Here is a 22,467-nt window from a genome sequence, read left to right as displayed (position 1 = left end):
TGAAACGTAAAGAGATCTCATTGCTGCGTAATTCTCTCATTCACTACAATTCTAAAACAACGCAAGCTTCAGGAGCTCCAGTACTCAATTTGCTTTTACAAATTCTACAACGCAATACAAATTGTAGAATTCAAAATTGTTCTTCATCGACCTCAGTACTCAAATTATCGAACCTATATCTGTTCTTNGCATTGTATTGTAGAAGATGCCGTTCTCCTATCGGATGGTTTGAAGCTGGTGAGACTAACTTATTGGGACCCGACCTAGTACAAGAAGCTATGGACAAGGTCTAGTTGATCAGACAGAGATTGCTTACAGCTCAAAGTAGACAAAAGTCTTATGCTGATTAGAGAAGAAGAGATTTAGTGTTCACAATTGGAGACAAAGTGTTCCTACGAGTCTCTCCTATGAAAGGTGTGATGCGATTTGGGAAAAGATGCAAGCTGAGCCCCAGGTTTATAGGACCGTATGAGATACTAGACCGAGTGGGAGCGGTGGCTTATCGTTTGGCACTTCCTCCTAAGTTGTCCTTTATTCATCCAGTTTTTCATGTCTCAATGCTAAGGAAATGTATATCAGACTCATCTCAGGTGCTTGAAGCACCAACTATACCGCTTGATGAGAAGTTGTCTTACGAGGAGGAGCCGATGGTAATTGTTGATAGACAAGTAAGAAAGCTACGGTCAAAGGAAATTGTGTTCGTTAAAGTTTTATGGAGAAATCATACAGTTGAAGAAGCTAATTGGGAGGTAGAAAAAGATATGCAAGCGAAGTATCCCCATTTGTTTCAGTCTAGAGGTACGTACTTGAGTTAAATTCGGAGACCGAATTTCATAAGGTGGGGAGGGTGTAATATCCCCAATATATTAAATGAGGTCATATGGGTATTTAGTAAATAATTTAAGTTTTCTTTAAATAAAAATGAACTAACATTTAAAAAAAAAGAATTAACAAAAAAAAAAAGGGGGAACCTAACCTAATTAAAAGATGAGCAAAGGCCCACTGGAACGGCAAAACAAAAAAAAAAAGAAGAGGGGAAAAGGGGAAAAGGAATTGCAGCAAAGCTGCGGCAAAGAAGAAGTAGAAGCTAAAGCACAGAAAGAAAAAAAAACCATAGAGGAGAAAGCAACGAAGCCTAGGGTTCCAAAATAAAGGGAAAATCAAGCACAGTTCCATAGCTGCTAGGAACCTGGTGCTTCAATATTATTATTCTCAACCATTGTTATTTCTAAATTCAAGGTAAATCTTATTATTCCACTGATATGAGTGTCCTTGATTTATCATGGTTTCAGTTAAATAGTGATACTAGTAACTCAGTGAGTTCCAATTGATTTGGATGCAAGAATGTTCATGAACAAAAAATCAGATTTTTTTTTTATATTTGATGAATTAGTTGGGGGAAAAAACTCAGATTATTATTTAGAATAATATGGAGATAGCAACAAAGAACTTAATCAATTGGTTATATTTTTAACAAGTTATTAAGAGGATACAAGATGTAAACTTATTATTACTGATTATGCAAATTCCTTCTATGATTTAGTAAAGGAGTAGTACAAAGATGTTAAGTTTGGAAGAATAAATTAGCCATAGATAGTTATTTTTTATTTTTTTAAATAAAGATAATACATAGTCTAATGAATGCGGTAAAGTAGAAACAAAATATCGGTTATAAGCGGAAAAAAACATCTACTGAAAGTGAGATAGATTATAAAGTTCAATAGTGATAACACTAGATTTATATTGATTTATAGATTGTACACAAATTGAGCATTTGGATCGATAAGAAGTCGAGTTTTGGCTAGTTGGTATAAAGAGGTGAGTAGTAATCTTACCGCAATTTGTGTTTTCATAACCTGCATGGTTTATATATTATTTTGAAAATAAATTTGTTACCGAATGTTTGAAATTGCATGTGGGACAAGTCCTTTACTTGATATGGTACCGAACAGTTTACTTGAGATGTTTACCGGTTAATCTAAATGTTTTCACCGTTACTAGATATGTTTTACCGTTACTTGAGATGTTGCAGTTATTTAAATTATTATCACCATTACTAGACATGTTTTACTGTTACTTGAGACATGATTTCCATTACCGAAATAAAATTACAAGATTTGATAAGAAATGATATGCCCTTTATTATTTTGAAAATGCTTTTGTACGAGTATTTACTGTTTACAAGAAAGAGTATAAATGGGAGGAGACTTTGAAGGTTCCCGTAGCTAACGGCGGGTTCGTTAGACCTGATGCACCTTGTATTAACCGATTACAGAGTACAGTTATAGCCCTCGCTAGTGGGAATGTAGAACTAGCATACCGTTACCGATTTCCCTCGAGTAGGGACTACCGTTATATATGACTTCTTGCAAAGAAGTCCACAGTTATACCAATTACATGATCCGTTCATTGAAACCTCCCAAAACGTGAATACTGATATTATACAGTGGTTACCGAGCTTATTACTGAATTGTTAATTATATTTTACTACAAGAAAAGCGTGATGAGACTGAAATTTTTTATTGTTTCTGAAAGGGCATTTCTATGTATTTTCTCTTTGAGATACTAGCATGTTTTTGACTTGTCCCCAAATAAAAAACGGTTGTGGTTAAGTGTTATTACTCACTGAGCTAGCGACTCATTCCCCGCTAATTTTGTTTTACAGAGACAACAGTTGACACATGCGAGGATTTCGTTAATTAGAGCGAACAAGTTGAGAATTCTTGGTGAGATTCGCACTTGTTCGCGTGGGCGGAGATTTTTATCAGTTGTTATGGTCTTTTCTTTGAATTCTTAGAGTCGCTCCATAGTCAATATTTTAGTGTCATGAGTATTCTTTTATTATTATAGTCTTAAGTTGAGTATCGTTTATTATGAAAGTTGGAGGTAGATTAGTATTTCTGGTTGTTAGTGTGTTGATTAGTAATGGTGGAGACTTATTTTGGCTAATTGGTAAGTGGTCAATTGCCAGTTGAATTGCTATTAGGTTGTTTGATCGCTGATTTGAGACAGGAAATTTTTGGGATGGTCCAAAATCAGGGGAAACTCTGCCCGATTTTCTATGAAATTACCGATGAGGCTTACTTGGGAGCACTTGCTCCTAAGCGCCGATCACGATCCTAATTTGGGTCGTGACAATATCAAAGGTGAATATGGGCCCATTACCTGCCATGTATACCACATAAGATGTATCTATGAGATGGTTACATGTGTGATTATTATTAACCCGCAACATGATGTTTGTGAGGTAACTTGCTCAATAATTTTATTTAGAGTATAATTTCCAGATTTTTTATTCAAGATAGTTCTTCTTGATAAGTTGGTTTACATCACAGTTGGTTTAGCAAAATGATTTTTTGAGTGCCTCCACTTAATAGCTAAACAATTGCTTATGAGAATAAAGTTTTGTATATCAGTTTGATATACGTTATATACGAAAGTATATTATTTTCTCCCCTCACAAGTGGTTCATGGTTAGGAACCAAATAATTCCATCTTATTATTATTGGTGTGCGGTGTATATTTTGATTAACACCATAACACACAAAGATGAGTTCTTAGAGTTGAGGAAACAAGTTAGTTTTTCTAACATGAGGGGTAGACATGATAAACAGTTGAGAAAAAGTTACCTGGAATGAATTATCATTTGTACATCTAGATCCTCGAATAAAATAATATGAACTTTAAGTTCATAGAGATGTAATATATTGCAAAGCATGCCAGACGCATTTGCTGGCCCAAAAAAAGTAACTATATTCTCAATGCAAATGCTCCTATGAAGTCCTACAAGGACAAAGTCTGTGGTACGCTTAAGGCGTATAGACAAATCGGTTTCAAATAAATTTCTTAATAAACAAGATGAGCAAATGATCATAATAAAGGAGGCAAGTGATCTAGAAGATCACATGACATAACACTTCATAATATCTCATGAGAGATTCAGGTACCTGAATATATTAATGAAGCGATCTCTATGTTATGTCTTTATGAAAATATATTGAAACTGATATAAAATGTTTGTCGACGACATCTATGATAGCGCTAAGTATAGATGAGGATCTTAAGTCTGTCGCTTACAGACACAAAAATATTGGCCAAATGAAAGAGACACAATTCAAATAGAATTGGTTTCATATGAAAGACATGTAGTTTTGAACATGTAGTTCAAACACTTGAAAGTATAAAGTCAATGGTATGTGCAATCAGTATTCAATATCTTATATGTCTAGCATGACAAGAAAACTTGATATGCATCTAAAGTCTATTATATGGCTTATATGACTTAACTTATTCGACAATCCATGAAGGATTTAAGTTGCTTAAAGCATATACAATTCTTGATCTTGAAGTACCACATCCTCAGTGCAATTTGTGCATATATGTATCTTGCTATAATTATAAGCATGATAATACGATAGCGAGAATCTCTATGGAGATATTGAAGAGCCATTCCACGACATTATATGAAGACATTATATATCTATCAAGAATGATGATTTCAAGGTGCAATATATCCATTCAAATTAATATGGCTGATTTGTTCATCAAATCTCTACCAAAGATCTTTTGAAGATGGTGCACAAGATTGGAATGCAAATGCTCAAGGATGTGAATTGATGCTCCCATCAGGGGGAGTTAATACGCGTTGTACTTTTTTCCCTTACAAGGTTTTGTCCCACTGGGTTTTCTTGCAAGGTTTTTAACGAGGCAACCAAAAGGCGTATTATTAGATATGTGTACTCTTTTTCCTTTTCTAGAGTTTTTTCCCATTGGGTTTTATTTTAGTTAAGGTTTTAACGAGGCACATTATCTGTTGAATAGACATTTAAGGGGGAGTGTTATAAATAGAATTTTATTTATGGTGAATGTCATTGTAATTCATCCCAAAATCAATAACAATTCTCTCTCCCTACTTTTCTCTGCAATACTATTCTCCTTCTTTTATTGTTTTATAACAGAAATATAATTTTTTGGAGTTATTTCAAATTTTCGAAAAATTCCAAAATTATTTTCTTTTATGGCTATTGATTTCGAAAAAATAAAAAGAAATCGAAAAAAAGTGAAAATTCTTGTGTCCAAACGGGCTCTAAGATCGAATCCGCAGAAGTACAAGTAATTTATGTCTATTTCCAAAGTCGTGAAGTCATTATCTAAAGATAACTTTAGGTGCAAAAATTTCTACGTCTATAAATTAAAATCATTGTTTGCCACCTTTCCCCCCGTTGAAATAACTGCCCATATGCATGTGACTTGGTAATGCTAAGCCATCAATTATTTCCACTTGTGCGAATATTGAAAATTAATTTAATTTGTGTCAGGTATATATATTCTTGGTGTTGAATTTTCTATTTAGGTTAGCAACTAATGGCAACTTGCATGAAAATATTTATAATGTTGACGATGTGTAACCATTTAATTTAAAAGGTTAATAGTTACTCTATTAGAGAAAGTACACTTCTATTATTACTTCATAATATTTCTATTACGCGCTTTTCACAGTTTAGCCTGATTTTTTATGAATTAAGTGCGCGTGAAAATCCTTTTCAGTTAAGTGTTGTGAGATTTGAATATATAATCTATGTCTGTTTTGATATTATATTAAAGTATGTGTTCATTTCCTCTAGAAACTTAAATTATTAGAGCGACCACACTTTTATTTACTTAGTAATCACTACAAGAAAAAGCCTTATTTACGACCAACTTTTAGGGACGAGTAAATAATCTCGTCGCTAATAATATATGTATTGGGACGAGATTATATTGCCGTCCTTAATGCTTTATTTTATTGCGAAGGTAATAAATCTGGTCCCTAAAAAAAATAGTAACTGGTCCCAAATTATAATTGAGAGGCCTTGAGTGTGAGAGAGTCCCGCCAATCTAATACTAAAATACTAAAAAATTATTTTTTTCTAAAAATTAGGCGCCAAAACTAAAAAATAAAAGGTTTTAACAAAATTAAACCTCTGTTATCTCAAAACAGAGTGCCGCTAGAATCCTCTGCCCTAATCTCCCGTCAAGCTAGCGTTAGAGCCGGTCTGCTCGTCTGGTCGTGTGCGAGCCAAAATCGATCAACTGATCTGATCATCTGCCCTAGTTTCCATCTCCTCCTTTGAGAATCCAAGGTATGCCTCCTCTTTCAAGTTGCTCTTTTTCTTCTTCTTTCTTCTTCTTCTTCCATGAATGGCATATTAGTCAGGTTTTGAAAGCTAATTATTCCAAGGTATGCCTCCTTTGAGAATCGTCTGGTTTTGAAAGCTAATTATTCCATGAATGGCATATTAGTTTTATGTATTCAGCGAGGGATTAATCTTGAGAATATTTGGGCTGCTATAATTTTTACTGTTGTTTGCTCAAGTTTGTTGTTTGGGATTTCTTCTATAAGCTGATTAAATAACAGAAAGTTTGCTCAAGTTTGTTGTTTGGGATTTCTTCTATAAGCTGATTAAAAAACTGAAAGTTTGCTCAAGTTTGTTGTTTGGGGCTGCCCTAGTTTTATGTATAAACTGATTATTCTTGCTGTTTCTGAAAGTTTATACTACTTACATTGTGAATATTTTTGTGCAGTTCACGTTTTCCTGAGTTTTGTTATTCTGTTATTCTGTCATCTAGCAAATAAAAATTTCTTTGAGCTGAAAACAGAGGAGCCGAGTCGACTAGAAAGTGAGACCTTAGAGTTGAATCGGTTATGTTCATCTAATCGTAACAAGTAGTGTGCATCGTAGTATTTATCTTATCTTTTATCTTTATTTAATTTTATTTTTATTTACTCTCCAAGGTTATGGCACCTAGTAAGCAATGGATGCAACTTGTTGATAATCGGCTCGATGAAGCCTACTTAATCGGAGTACAAAAGTTTTTGGATTATGCTTTTCAAAAAACAGGAGAAGAATATGAAATACGTTGTCCGTGTGTCAAATGTTGTAATACAACTTTAGGAACTCGTAAGACAGTTGAGACACATTTGATAGTATATGGAATAATTCAAAATTATACTTTTTGGTATCATCACGGGGAAAAGTTAGGTGAGCCACTGTCAGAATCAGAAGATGAAGATGGCGATGAACTAGAAGAATGTGAAAGTGAAGATGAAGTACAAGAATTGTTGAGAGATCTATATCCTAATATTGATGGAAGAACCGTGCACACTGATTGTGATGATTTAATTGAAGAGGAACCAAATATTGAAGCAAAAAGATTTTACAGGCTATTGAAGGATTTCGAGCAGCCACTGTACCAAAATTCAAAAGCTTCAAAGCTTTCCTCTTTGATTAAATTTCTTCACATCAAAAGTATGGGTCGTTGGAGTAATGAGTCATTCACAATGTTATTAAAAATGTTAAAAGAGGAGTTGTTACCTGATGGTGCCGATTTGCTAAAATCGTATTATGAGGCAAAGAAGATAATTCAAGACCTTGGCCTTTCCTACAACAAGATTGATGCTTGTATTAATGATTGCATGTTATACTGGAAGGAGGATAGCTTACTTGATTCTTGCAAAGTTTGTGGTGCGTCTAGATGGAAAATAGATAGACATAGCGGGGAAACAAGGAATAAAAAAGGTAAGAAGATAGCATCAGACTTTACGCTATTTTCCATTAAAGCCTAGGCTTCAGAGGTTGTTTATGTCTACAAAGACATCTACTTTAATGACATGGCATAAAGATAAAAGAGTTGATGATGGAATAATGAGGTACCCAGCTGATTCAATGGCGTGGAAGTCATTTGATGAACTTCATCCTTCATTTGCGACAAAGCCTCGTAATGTCCGACTTGGACTTTCTAGTGATGGATTTCAGCCATTTCGTAATTCAAAAACCTCATATAGTATTTGGCCTGTGGTTCTTATTCCTTATAATTTACCACCTTGGTTGTGTATGAAACAAGAAAATTTTATTTTGTCAATGCTTATTCCAGGTCTAGATAGTCCAGGAGATGCAATTGATACATATCTACAACCATTAATAGAGGAATTGAAGGAGTTGTGGGAAGTTGGCATTGAGACCTTTGATGCATCATCTAAACAGAATTTTAAGTTGCATGCTTCTTTGTTATGGACCATCAATGACTTTCCAGCCTATGGAAATTTATCTGGATGGAGTATAAAAGGAAAATTGGCATGCCCATGTTGCAATAAAGACACCTCCTCAATTCGATTGGCTAATAGTAAGAAGCAATGTTTTATGGGTCATGGACGCTACCTTCCTCTTAGCCACAAATGGAGGAATGACAAGGATTCATTTGATGGTAAAAAAGAGAAAAGGCTCCCACCAAAAATGCGTTCTGGTATTGAGATTCTTAATCAAGTGCAAGATCTTGAAGGGATACAGTTAACAAAGGATCCAAAGAAAAGGAAGAAGATATCACATGAAAATCGAAAGGATAATTGGAACAAGAAAAGTATTTTTTTTGAACTTCCATATTGGAAGTCTCTCTTGTTGCGACATAATTTGGATGTTATGCATATTGAAAAAAATATATGTGATAATATTATGGGAACAATCATGAATGTCAAAGGAAAGACCAAGGATACAATTAAAACACGATTAGACTTGCAAGACATGAATATTAGGCCGGAATTGCACCCCATCCAAAGAGGGGAGAAAGTTGAAGTTCCAACTGCATGCTACACATTGCCTCCCGAAAGTAAGCACAAATTATGCCAATTCCTAAAGAATTTAAAGGTTCCTGATAGGTTTTCATCTAATATTTCTCAATGTGTGAACCTGAAAGATCACAAGATATCTGGGTTGAAAGTCATGATTGCCATGTTCTTTTGCAACATATACTCCCCCTTGCACTTCGTGGTATGTTGTCCAAAGAAGTATGTGAACCACTTATTGAGTTATCTTTNTGTACACAAATTACAATCGACCTGAACGAAAGTATGACGGGGTTTGGTAAAAAGTTCTAATGGAGGTTTAGTCTATGTTCTATCAACTTGGAAGTACTCTGGGAGCTAAAGAACAATGTGAGCTTGAACGAAATCATTGTTACATATACTGATGGCATGATTTCTTTTAATACTATAATGTCACATGTTGTCTAACTATTTTTTTACTTTTGGCTCTTTGCAGGTTCAATATGAAACCATCAAAGACTGAAAATGAGGTGGAATCAACTATGAAAAGTACAACCAAATATGCGTTTGTCCCGCCAGGTGCTATAAGAAAGGGACAAGGACGAGGACGAGGACGAGGGCTTAGATCTTTAGTTGAGAAAAAGAATATGCCAATTAAGAGTTTATTTCCTCAATCTAGTGATCTTGTTAAGCAATACATCTAAACAATTGAAACAAGTAAGATATTTTAAATCTGCAGTTTTTAATGTGTACAACTAAATTTTAATGTTTAAATATTAGTAATATGATTTCGTTTCGCCAGGTGCTATTGGGAATGGACGAGGACAAGGGCTTAAAAGCTCTACCATGTCTGCTAGTCAAGGAACGGGAACAATACATAAAAACTCTATTGTTCTTGAGAAATAGTATATGCAAATTGATATTCCATTGCCTCCATCTACTGATCAAGTTAAGCAATTTACCCAAAAAGTTGAAGCAAGTAAGTTTTTCCAAATCTCCGGTATTTTTAATTGCATATGTTACTAAAATTAAATGCCAAATTAAAATGGTTTTTTGGTCTAGGTTCAATAGGGAAGGGACGGGAGCAAACTCCTAGATCTTTGTGCTCATCTTTAGGGATTTCTAAAAGCACAAGATCGAATTTTACCATGTCTTCTAACCAAGAAATGCGAACAATGGATAAAAANATATATATATATATATATATCAAATTATCCTCGCATCTCGCAGATTCTAACACTAGTACATCAAATAAAAACACAAGTATGCAACTAACATAGTCTTGAATAGAAATTTAAGTAATGAAATAATAAAATGAGAATAAATTTAAAGTTGAATTTATCGCCTCAAATGATTTCGGTTTTTTTTTTTTTTGTGAAGAATTATAGTACAATAGGTTTCTAATCTTATTTCTTTTTGGAGGACTGTTGGACAGGAGTATCAGAAGTACAATAGTCAGAATCGTACCAGACTGTAAGCGTATATCTTCTCTCAACTTTATGCATGTAGTCCAACTTTTCAATTAATTAATCTCCAGAAAGATGGTATTTTCACTTTATATCTGAATTAAGGGTGGCAATTAGAGCCCAAACCCATTCAACCCGCCCAGATATTAATAGGTTGGGCTAAAAATATTTTAGTTCATAGGTCTATTAGGGATGAGCCCCAAGTTAACCTATTATTTTTTATAGCCCATTCTTGCCCATTAAGTAGCCCAAATACAACCCATGAATCACCCAAAATAAAGGGATCTCAACCCAACTTATCTAGAAATTTACTCAGTTGCCCCAGTTTTACCTTCTTTTTTTTTTTTGTATTTTTTATTTTCTATTTTTTATTTTTCTGCACGACCCACCCATCCCCCCAATTTTATTTTTATTTTTTTGTACCGTCGCTTGAATGAAGACACCTGATCGACCCGGCTTTCCCAAATGCCCCCCACCGGCCCTTCTCCTTTACGATTTTTTGCGTTATTTCAGTCGTCGTGGTCGATGGGGAAGAAAGAAATGGACTGCAATCTTACCATTGTACCAAAGCCTTGGTGCAAAACTTAGAGACTTTTGTTTCCTTATTAATAGGAGTTTGGTTACAGCTTTACAGCTTGTTTGGATGGTTTGTTATGTATCGTTTCGTAATATATCGTATAGTATTATATTGTATTGTATTGTTTTAATGTATATAATGTTTGGATAGATAGTATTGTTTGTCGTTGTTTCATGATGTCATGCACCAATAATATGAAGAATAAACTTGCTATATTATAAAGAAATAGTAAGATACGAGGTATAATTATATATAAAAAGGCAGTCAGGGTAAAAGATAAAATGAGATTATTTAATAATAAGAAAGGGCAAGATGAGAGGAAAAAAATTAGGTAACGACGCGACCACACCAAATCGGTCGTTCCATAAAGTGACACTTTTCGTCATTACGTAACCCAGATTGAACGATACGATACAATAAAATTTAAGTAACAATCGTAATAAATATTATATTTTTTTAACATTATATTTAAAGTAACAATACGATACAATACAACAGCTAACAATCATCCAATAAGTTGTAACTTGTGCTGCCCAATTCCTCTGAACATTCCAAGTTTTCTTCAATCAAATCAAACAAAGTGCCAGAAAAATCAGACTTTATGTAATACCCCCAATATTTTAAATGAGGTCATATGGGGTATTTAGTAAATAATTTAAGTTTTCTTTAAAAACAAAAATGAACTAACATTTAAAAAAGAATTAACAAAAAAAAGGGAACCTAACCTAAGAAAAGTTTTATTGTGTATCTCACGCAACTTACATTAGTTGTGTGAGGCTCCTTTTTGTCTCACAAATTTGTGGACCCCAATCTTACACTTCTGGGTCCACAAAAATCAGGGTCCACAAAACTGTGAGATAAAAAAAATGCCTCATACAACTAGTGTCAGTTGTATGAGACACAAAATAAAATTTTCCCTAACCTAATTAAAAGATGGGCAAAGGCCCACTGGAACGGCAAAACAAAAAAAAAAAGAGGGGAAAAGGGAATTGCAGCAAAGCTGCGGCAAAGAAGAAGTAGGAGCTAAAGCATAGAAAGAAAAAAAAAACCATAGAGGAGAAAGCAACGAAGCTTAGGGTTCCAAAGTAGGGGAAATCAAGCACAGTTCCATAGCTGCTAGTAACCTGGTGCTTCAATATTATTATTCTCAACCATTGTTATTTCTAAATTCAAGGTAAATCTTATTATTCCATTTATATGAGTGTCTTTGATTTATCATGGTTTCAGTTAAATAGTGATACTAGTAACTCAGTGAGTTCCAATTGATTTGGATGCAAGAATGTTCATGAACAAGAAATCAGATTTTTTTTTATATTTGATGGATTAGTTGGGGGAAAAAATCAGATTATTATTTAGAATAATATGGAGATAGCAACAAAGAACTTAATCAATTGGTTATATTTTTAACAAGTTATTAAGAGGATACAAGATGTAAACTTATTGTTACTAATTCTGCAAATTCCTTCTATGATTTAGTAAATGAGTAGTACAAAGATGTTAAGTTTGGAAGAATAAATTAGCCATAGATAGTTATTTATCATTTTTTTATATAAAGATGATACATAGTCTAATGAATGTGGTAAAGTGGAAACAAAATGCCGGTTATAAGCGGAAAAAAAACATCTACTGAAAGTGAGATAGATTATAAAGTTCAAGAGTGATAACACTAGATTTATATTGATTTATAGATTGTACACAAATTGAGCATTTGGATCGATAAGAAGTCGAGTTCTGGCTAGTTGGTATGAAGAGGTGAGTAGTAATCTTAACGCAACTTGTGTATTCATAACCTGCATGGTTTATATATTATTTTGAAAATAAATGTGTTACCGAATGTTTGAAATTGCATGTGGGACAAGTCCTTTACTTGATATGGTACCGAACAGTTTACTTAAGATGTTTACCGGTTAATCTAAATGTTTCCACCGTTACTAGATATGTTTTACCGTTACTTGAGATGTTGCAGTTATTTAAATTATTATCACCGTTACTAGACATGTTTTACTGTTACTTGAGACATGATTTCCATTACCGAAATAAAATTACAAGATTTGATAAGAAATGATATGCCCTTTATTATTTTGAAAATGCTTTTGTACGAGTATTTACTGTTTACAAGAAAGAGTATAAATGGGAGGAGACTTTGAAGGATCCCGTAGCTAACGGCGAGTTCGTTAGACCTAGTGCACCTTGTATTTACCGATTACAGAGTACAGTTATAGCCCTCGCTAGTGGGAAGGTAGAACTAGCATACCGTTACTGATTCCCTCGAGTAGGGACTACCGTTATATATGACTTCTTGCAAAGAAGTCCACAGTTATACCGATTACATGATCCGTTCATTGAAACCTCCCAAAATGTGAATACTGATATTATACAGTGGTTACCAAGCTTATTACAGAATTGTTAATTATGTTATACTACAAGAAAAACGTGATGAGACTGAAAATTTTTTATTGTTTCTGAAAGGGCATTTTTATGTTATTTTCTGTTTGAGATACTAGCATGTTTTCTGACTTGTCCCCAAATAAAAACGGTTGTGGTTAAGTGTTATTACTCACTGAGCTAGCGACTCATTCCCCGCTAATTTTTTTACAGAGACAGCGGTTGACGCGGGCGAGGATTTCGTTAATTAGAGCGCACAGGTTGATAGTTCTTGGTGAGCCTCGCACTTCTTCGCGTGGGCGGAGATTTTATTATATTGTTATACTTTTTTCTTTGAACTCTTAGAGTCGCTCCATAGTCATTAATTTAATGTCATGAGTATTCTTTTGTTATTGTAGTCTTATGTTGAGTATCGTTCTCATTTATCAAAGTGGAGATAAATTAGTATTTCTAGTGGTTACTTGGTGGTTTAGTTATGGTGGAGACTTGTATTGGTTAATTGACAAGTTGTCAATTGTTTGGTATGATATTAGGATGTTTGGTTACTGATTTGATACAGGGAAATTTTTGGGATAGTCCAAAAACCGGGGAAACTCTGTCCGATTTTCTGTAAAATACTGATGAGGCTTACTTGGGGGCACTTGCTCCTAGGTGCCGATCATGATCCTAAATTGGGTCTTGACATGGGGTAAGTGTTCTATATCCAAAAGTGATTATATTTAATGATTCCATGGTTATTTTCATCAAGTATTAGTGAATCAAATGGAAGAAATTGGAGAAAATTTGTAAACTTTTTAAAAGCAAAAATTCTAGATTTGGAGGTCGATTCGTTATCGAAATTTGATAAAATTGGTATGGTTGAACTCGTATCGGAATGGGTTGTCGGATTTTGTGAGTTTTTTTTGGAATCCGGGCACGTGGTCCCGAGGGCGATTTTGTCACCTTTTCGAGCGGAGTTAGGAATTTATCTAAATTGAATTGTTGTGAGTATTAGAGCCTATATTTATGGATTTTCTCATTTCTTGGCTAGTTTTGGAGCGTTGTGCATCGATTTGAGTCGTCGGAAGGGCTTGGAAGCCGGTTATGGAACCTCGGAGCAAGGTGAGTCTCCTTTCTAACCTTGTAAGAGAGAATTGTCCCCATAGGTAAATTAATTAATTATGTGCTCCTATTTGTGGGGGCTACGTACGCACGAGGTGACGAGAGTCCGTGCGTAGCTACTATTATGCTTAGTCCGGGTAGTCTAGCGCCCAAAAGCATGCTTTACTTATAATATTTGCAATCTTGTTGTCAATTTGAAATGTGTAAAACATATTGAACGGGTAAGTGAATTTTCTAAAAACTAGATATTGTTTCTTGACTTCTAAAAAGAGAGATTGCCATTTTTTTGGATAATTGATTCCTTGATGATTTCTTGATTGACTGTTTGGTGTGTTTATTTAATTTTGACCGCGTCGCATGTATGATTCGCGAGCGCGGTAATAGATGCATCTATGGTTCGCGTCATTCGACCCTCTGACAGTGCACAGTTTAAATATTTATTGGATCGGGCCGTACGACCTCGGCATGATTTGCGCATGCTTGTATTGCTTGCCTTGAAATTCATAGATGTTGATATTTGTTTCTCCCTGGCCTGAGATAAATGTATGAATGATGAAAATGAATTTGGTAATTTCCTATAAACGAAAGAATTGTTTACTTGCCTCATGCTATTTGAGCTACCGTTATTTTTATGAAAATCCTCGATTTATTAAATTATTGGTATATTATCATTGGACCACTAGTAAGTGTCGAAGTAGACCTCTCGTCTCTACTTCTTCGAGATTAGACGGGATACTTACTGAGTACACGTTGTTTTTTGTACTCATGCTACACTTGCTGTGCATTTTTGTTGCACAGGCACATGTATCTCTAGTGGCTAGTGGGCGTAGCAGCATGGTTGATACGGAGACTTGGGTGAGCTGCACTTCTCGAGACGACCCGCAGCCAGCAGAGTCTCTTTCAGATTACTGTATTTACTTTTTGTCCAATTTGTATTCGGGGCGGTTGTTGTATTATATTGCTTCCTAGAGATAGCTCATGCACTTGTGACACCGGGTTCTGGGATGATTATGGGATTATGCAAAATTAAGTTTGTTAAAGACTTCATGGTTATTTCTGTGAATTTCATTATTTATTGTTTAATGTATAAAGGAAATGATTTCAACAAATACTAAAATGGGAATTTAATTAACTTCTTGGTGTTGACTTGCCTGACAGTGTGTCCGACGCCATCACGACCCTTAGTAGATTTTGGATAGTGACAGTAAAAGAATCCTTAAACAAAACCTTAAGAATACTAAATCTAAGTAAAAGCTCTACGGCACTAAAGAATCCTAATTCTAAACAATGAAAAACCTAAAGCACGGTAAACCTAAATAAATGAAGAGAATAAATAGTTTTGATTTTTTTCCCACAAAAAAAATAGTGATTACAATTACAATTATATCCAACACAGAATGCACTTATGATGGGTAAAAAAGGCGAACGACATTTAGGGCCTTCGTGCTTTTATATATATATATATATATATATATATATATATATATATATATATATATATATATATNTTCAAGGCTTAGTAAATCTCTCACGTGATTGAATTACTAAGCCTTGAACGGATGTAGCTTATTTTCACTTGTATTTTACTTCTTTGCTTGTGAGTGAATCNTATATATATATATATATATATATATATGCATTTCAACACATTTTTACACAATAACTAAATATTTATTATCAATTTTGGCACTTCTATTTAGAGTGTTTATTTATAAATTTAATTTTAGCATTTGAAAGTGCTTTTTAACACTTGATACTTATTAGCTATTCCAGATATATACTAATTTTGTAGGACAATTACGATAACAAGTTAATATTCAACCAAACATCAAGAAAAACAAAATTTTCAAAATTTTGACGACAAAATGACAACACTACCCTCGTTACTTGAAAACCAAATCTCTCACGTGATTGAATTACTAAGCCTTGAACGGATGTAGCTTATTTTCACTTGTATTTTACTTCTTTGCTTGTGAGTGAATCTTGAACCATGAACGAGTCATATTCTATGTAAATTATAATGTTGTCTTGGTATAACCTGAAGCTTCTAGAAAGATATGCTTTAACCGGCTAAAACTAATGAAAGATTGTTCTAACTTATTTCAAGTATACAAAAATAAGTGTATCTCATAGTGTTTATTAATTTTTAATATAACAAAAAAATATTTTAAATTTTAATACAATAAATTAAAAATTCAAGAAGAATTAATTCCTGCATAGTAATCGTCACATAACTAATCATTGCATAATTAATACCCACATAACTTAATATTGTATAACTAATCCCTACATAACTAATATATGTATAACTAATCCCTGCTTAATTTATCCTCGAATGAGATGACCCTACTATGATGTATAAGAAAAATAATCATGGTATACAATTTGATTAGAGGGTGTTTGGATTGACTTATAAAAAGTAACTTTTAAGCTAAAAGCCATAAGTTGGTAATACCAAACTTTTGGCTTTTGGCTTTTGGCTTATTTTTGTACTTTTTATGCCCAAAAGTAAGTGCTTTTAAGCACTTTTTATTATTTCCAAACACCACTCAAACTAAAAAAAGTGCTTAAAAGCCAATAAGCACTTAAAATAAGCCAATCCAAACATCCTCTTAACTTTATCCTAACGTTCTTGCTTAGAATTATTTACCTCGCTTGTTAATATCTTTGTTGCCTGCCTTTATTCCTTGACTATTGTATTTACTGTGGCTTGCTTACCTTAAGTCATTGTATCTCTTGCGTGCTTAAATTAATTTTTACTCTATATTGAAGATTTACTTGCTTGTCTGCATTTGCAATAGTTGGAGCTTTAGTATATATTCCTTTAGTTTCTTTGCTGGTGTAGTGGCTATTAGGAGCGATGGTGGAGTAGGCTCATGTCCTTGGGTGGGCCTGGGGGCAGGGGCAAGGGTGGTAAGGGGTTAAGGGTTCCAATGGGCTGAGAGTGGGGTCCTTGAATATAGGGACACTGACGGATAAGTCTATAAAGTTAGAGAAGATTATCTAGAATAGGAAGATTAATATATTATGTGTCCAGGAAACTAGATGGATGGGTACGAAGGCTCGAGATGTTAACGAATTTAAACTATGGTATTCAGGAGGTGCTATGGGCAAAAATGGGATAGATATTCTAGTTGATAGGGATCTCATGGAGTTACAACTTGTTTGGATGGTTGTCACATATCGTATCGTATCGTATCGTTACTTTAAATACAATATTTGTTTTGATTGTTACTTAAATTTTATTGTATCGTATCGTTAAATCCGTCGTTACGTAACGATGAAATATGCCACTTTATGTAACGACCGATTTGGTGTGATCGCGTCGTTTTCTTGTGTTTTTCTCTCAATCTCACCCTTCATTATTATTATATAATTTTATTTTATCATTTACCCTTCCTTTTTATATACCGTATCATAATTTTTTTTATAATATTGCAAGTTTATTCATCATATCACAGGTGCGTGATACCATTAAACGACGCCGAAACAACATAATCCATCCAAACATTATATTCATCAAACGATACAGTACAATACAATACAATACGAAACGAAACATTGTGAAACGATACGTAACAACCATCCAAACAAGCTGTTAGTGGTAGATGTTAGGAGGGGCAATGATCGTCTGATAGCTATTAAGCTAGTGGTTGGTGGGATCACTTTTAACGTGATTAGTGCTTATGCGCCTTAAGTGAGACTGCGCGAGAAGGTCAAAAGGTGTTTCTAGGATAATCTGGACGAGGTTGTAAGTGGTATTCTACACACCGAGAAACTCTTCATAGGGGGGGGATTTTAATGGCCATATTGGGTGTCACGCCCCAAACCTAGGGAGGCGTGGCTGGCACCCGGTGCCGCACTTGCCCGAGTGAACCACTCTGCAGCTTTTTTTTTCTTTGTAACTATCCTGGGCCAACATGGCCACAACTCGTAATGTATAACTATAGGTGGGCAACACTGTATCGCTGAACTATTTTTCTTAAAACATGAATACATATGGGTCGTCAAGGCCTCTAACATACTGTACAAACTGAACCTCTGTCTACAAAGCCTCTAAGATTATTCGACATCAAATGGAACAGAGTACCGGCCTTCCCATAAGTCTGTAGAAAAACTCTGACACGATGACTCATAGACTCGGCTGCACTCCGAATGAGGTGGAATCTTACCAATCCTTCGTTGAATGCCAATCCCGTCTACTATGAGGGCTCGTCAAACTGATTACCTATACCTGCAGGTATAAATGCTGCGTCCCCAAAAAAGGGACGTCAGTACGAATAATGTACTGAGTATGTAAGACATGTAAATGAATATATAAAGAGCATGGAAGAAATATGGAATAAAGGACTCAACCTATAAGTCTGGATAGCTCTGTAAATCATAAAATAATTATAGTGTCATGCATATGCGTATGAATGTCATGTCGTGCATAGGTACATGTTTCATAACATCATCAGGCCTCTGAGGGCATCCCATCATATCATCTCGGCCACTGTGGGCAAAATCATCAACGTGTACCAGCTGATAAGGTGGTGGCGCATATATAACGCCATAACCTTTCCCATATCCCATATACATATATACATATATATACGCGTATATAACGCCATCTGGTCATGGGTCAGTGTGCATGTATAATGCATGAAATGCATATGAAATACGTTAATAAAATCTCTTGGTACGTCATAAGACCGTAATGACTCTGATTAATACCATGAAAAGTTAAAAGTTGACTAAAAGAAATTCGGTTTTCTAAAATATGTTATCTAAAACATGCTAGGAATAAAATAGGCTAATGCTCAGAAGAAAAATATTTTGTTGCCAACAATGAGCACCTGAAGTGACCAACTATAAAATATCCTTTGACTGGTCGAATTTCCTGAAAATACCCAAAATCCATGATTCTCATGTTTATCTTTCAATCCACATGTATGAATAAAAAAAAAAGATACATTTTGCTGGCACAACCATGTGCTATTTAGTTCCTTCTTCGTTTTAAGGTTTTAAATATACAAACTGAAAATTATTTGGTTGAATAACTGTAGCTGCACAGACAAATAGCGAGGAAGAAAAGAAATTTAAAAATAGTGTATTTGATGTTATTATTGTTTAAACTGGGTATAAACTGGGCAAGGTCCAAATATGCTAAAGCGTGGAAGGAGAAGATATATTTTTACAAGCTCAAAAACATCAATTTTGCTGATTGTTGAGAACATTCAGAAGAAAAGGAGAAGAAAGAAAGAGCAAACAGTAAAGAAGTTAACTATTTGTTTCTAGGAATTAAAAGCAGCCAAAATGACTTCTCACGGTCAAATACCAACATAAGTATGTATAGTTCTCTTTCATTGCATATGCCAGTTGCAATATGATACTATTTTAATCATGTCTTTGCATCCAATATTCAGGAGATATTCTGTTGACTGAGATTCCCACTTCACATATGTCACTTTACCGTGAATAATATAGATATTCTTAACTACTAAGAGTAGAACCACTTATGAAATAATATTACGTATACGTATGTTACTTGGATCATGCCAAAAGAAAGAAGGGATAGCCTTAACAAACTTGAACCGATTCGCTAGAAAATCCCTTCAACACACGTCAATCGCGACAAATATACTCTACCAAACAAACTATGAAATTCTGCTTAGAATAATTGGATTAGTAATAGTAGTAAGGAAGATGCCGAAAGGATCTTGAGGGTTTTTATCGCATGGTGCAAGAAACTTAGATTTATATCCTTATAGGTTGCTTGAAAAATGCTGCACTCTCAAACTTTGTGGATCAAGTTTGGATTTTGCTGTGAAATGTACAGAATTTCTTTTTTGGAAACACCTATTTCAATTAAAAGCTTGCATGGATGCCACCACCTCCTTAAAAATAAGGATGGTTGGCACTTTGCTGCCATTTTCTCATAGTCCCACGTGGATTATTGCCCCATAATAATTATCCGAAGATTTTAATTAATCTTTCACTAAAAAGTATTAATTACCCAATTATTCGTATGATTAAGAATTATTTCAATTTACTTATAATACTACTCACTTTTGATACACATTATATATAATATTATAATATATTTTACTATCACGGTCATGTGGTACCATACACAATAAATAATTACACTTATTATTTTATTATAATATCCATGTAAGAAAATGCACGTATTTTTTCAACTTCTAATTTTCCTAATCTCATATAAAGAGTACAAGTTTTCGTATGCTTAATTATTAAAATGATGAAAAAAAGATAACCTTCTTTTCTTGTGAGAAAATAATTCATATCTTTACAATAAAGAAAATCTCATAAACTTTTCTCATATTAGGTGTATAATTTAAATCATATTCGAAAGTAGCATATTAATAACTATATGACATCATATTTTTCAACCCATTTTTTTTCTTTACAAAAATATCTACTCAAAATACCATATCAAATATATATATAATGGTACCAAGAATGNATATAAATATATATATATATATATATATATATATATATATATATATATATATATATATATATATATATCAAGGTTGTTAAACTTACGGGGTGTAACATTGGGGATGTTGTTAGGGGTTATAACGAGGTGCATGTCGGGTTCGATTTCGGAGTTAGGATCGAGGACGGTACCTCGTTGTTGGATTTTGCTAAAGCTTTTGACTTGGTGATAGCTAATTCGTATTTTCAGAAGAAGGAGGACCACTTGGCTACTTTCCGAAGTAAGTTAGTCAGGTCTCAGATTGATTACCTTCTCCTTAGGAGATGTGATAGGGGCCTTTGCACTGATTGCAGCGTTATCCCGCGTGAGTGTTTGTCCATGCAACATAGCCTTTTGTAATGGACTTGGAGGTCAAGAGAGTAAGGAAGAAGAGAGCGGTGTACAGCCAACCTAAGATTAAGTGGGGAGCCTTGACTAAGGAAAAAGTTCAGGAGTTGAGGGAGAAGTTGTTGGCTATGGAGGCCTGGAGGAGTAGTAGGGACGCAAGTAGTATGTAGAACACGACAGCGAAATGCATTAGGGAAGCCGCTAGGAAGGTGTTAGGGATCACCAAAGGTTATTTGGGAGGCCACAAAGAGGACTAGTGGTGAATAGGGGGGTCCAAGAAAAAGTGAAAGCTAAGAAAACGACATATCTGAAGTTGGGAACACGGACGAAGAGGAGAAGAGGACGTGTATGGAGTGTTATAAGAAGGCAAGGAAAGAGGCAAAATTAGCGATCATGGCGGCTAAGACTGCACCTTTTGAGCGATCGTATGAGGATCTTGGAGGCAAAGGACGTGACATGAAGTTGTACAGGTTAGCCAAAATTAGGGAGAGGAAGGCTCTGGACCTGGACCAAGTGAGATGCATTAAAGACAAAGATGGTAAGGTATTGATGGAAGAGGCATGTATCAGGCGTACATGGCAGAAGTACTTTCATAAACTCTGAGGGGACAGAAACATCGTGCTGGGTGAGTTGGAGAACTCGGAGTGTCAGAGGGATTTTGGCTTTTGTAGATGTATTAAGAGAGAGAAGGTTGAGGGGGAAATGGAGGAGATGAGCAGGGGTAAAAGCGACTGGGCCTGACGATATCTCAGTAGAATTTTGGAAGGAAACGGGTCGGGCAGGCTTATAGTGGCTTACTAGTTTGTTTAATGTTATATTTAGGACAAAGAAAAATCTCGAAGATTGGCGGTGGTGTTTGATGATCCTGTTGTATAAAAACATATCCAGAATTGCAACAACTATAATGGTACCAAACCGATAAGTCACACTATAAAATTTTGGGAAAGGGTGGTGGAGAGGAGGGTGTGGAGAAATGTAACTCTTTCTGAGAACCAGTATAGGGAGAGGAGGAAGGACTTGCATACGGTGTTTACTAACCAAGAGAAAGCATACGATAAAGTCCCGAGGGAAATTCTATGAAAATGTATAGGGACTAGGACATGTACGAGAGAGCGAAGACTCGGGTTAGGACTACAGAAAGAAACTCAGATCATTTTCAAGTGGAGATGGAGTTATATCAGGGATCAGCTCTTAGCCTATTTTTGTTTTTCCTAGCGTTAGAGGTGCTGGTGCGACACATACAAGGGAAGTTGTCACGACCCTTGTTCACCTTCCGTGAACCATCGTGACGGCACTTAGTCTCTACGACTAGGTAAGCCTAAATTGCAAAAAAGAAACCAAAAATTTACGGAAGTAAAACAATTAAAAACAGAAATAACCAGTGTGTAAATGTGCCGCTCGGCAAATACCATATTTAACGCTCAAAACCAACACATAAATCCAAGACCCGGAAACCCATGAATCACAAGCTAAGAAGTACTACACAGCTCTAACTCCAGAATGTCTAACAAGAACTGAAAAATAC

General features: G+C 34.8%; 1 long non-coding RNA gene across 3 annotated transcripts; it reads left to right on the top strand.

Moving 5' to 3' along the window:
- The first annotated feature begins 376 nt into the window (after positions 1-376).
- LOC109242754 lies at positions 377-14,078 on the top strand. Of its 3 annotated transcripts, XR_002070432.1 has the most exons (4): positions 377-1,239; positions 1,755-1,818; positions 12,310-12,373; positions 14,037-14,078. It is a non-coding gene; the product is annotated as an uncharacterized LOC109242754 (long non-coding RNA). The 3 variants fall into 3 exon arrangements; XR_002070434.1 differs by lacking the exons at positions 377-1,239; positions 1,755-1,818 and adding an exon at positions 11,563-11,795; XR_002070433.1 differs by lacking the exons at positions 377-1,239; positions 1,755-1,818; positions 14,037-14,078 and adding exons at positions 11,563-11,795; positions 13,220-13,259.
- Positions 14,079-22,467: the final 8,389 nt, after the last annotated feature.

The sequence above is a fragment of the Nicotiana attenuata genome, unplaced genomic scaffold (genome assembly GCF_001879085.1).
Source record: "Nicotiana attenuata strain UT unplaced genomic scaffold, NIATTr2, whole genome shotgun sequence".
In the NCBI taxonomy this organism is placed as follows: domain Eukaryota; kingdom Viridiplantae; phylum Streptophyta; class Magnoliopsida; order Solanales; family Solanaceae; genus Nicotiana; species Nicotiana attenuata.
Note: the sequence above shows the minus strand (reverse complement) of the source record. Positions and strands in the feature narration are given on the sequence as shown.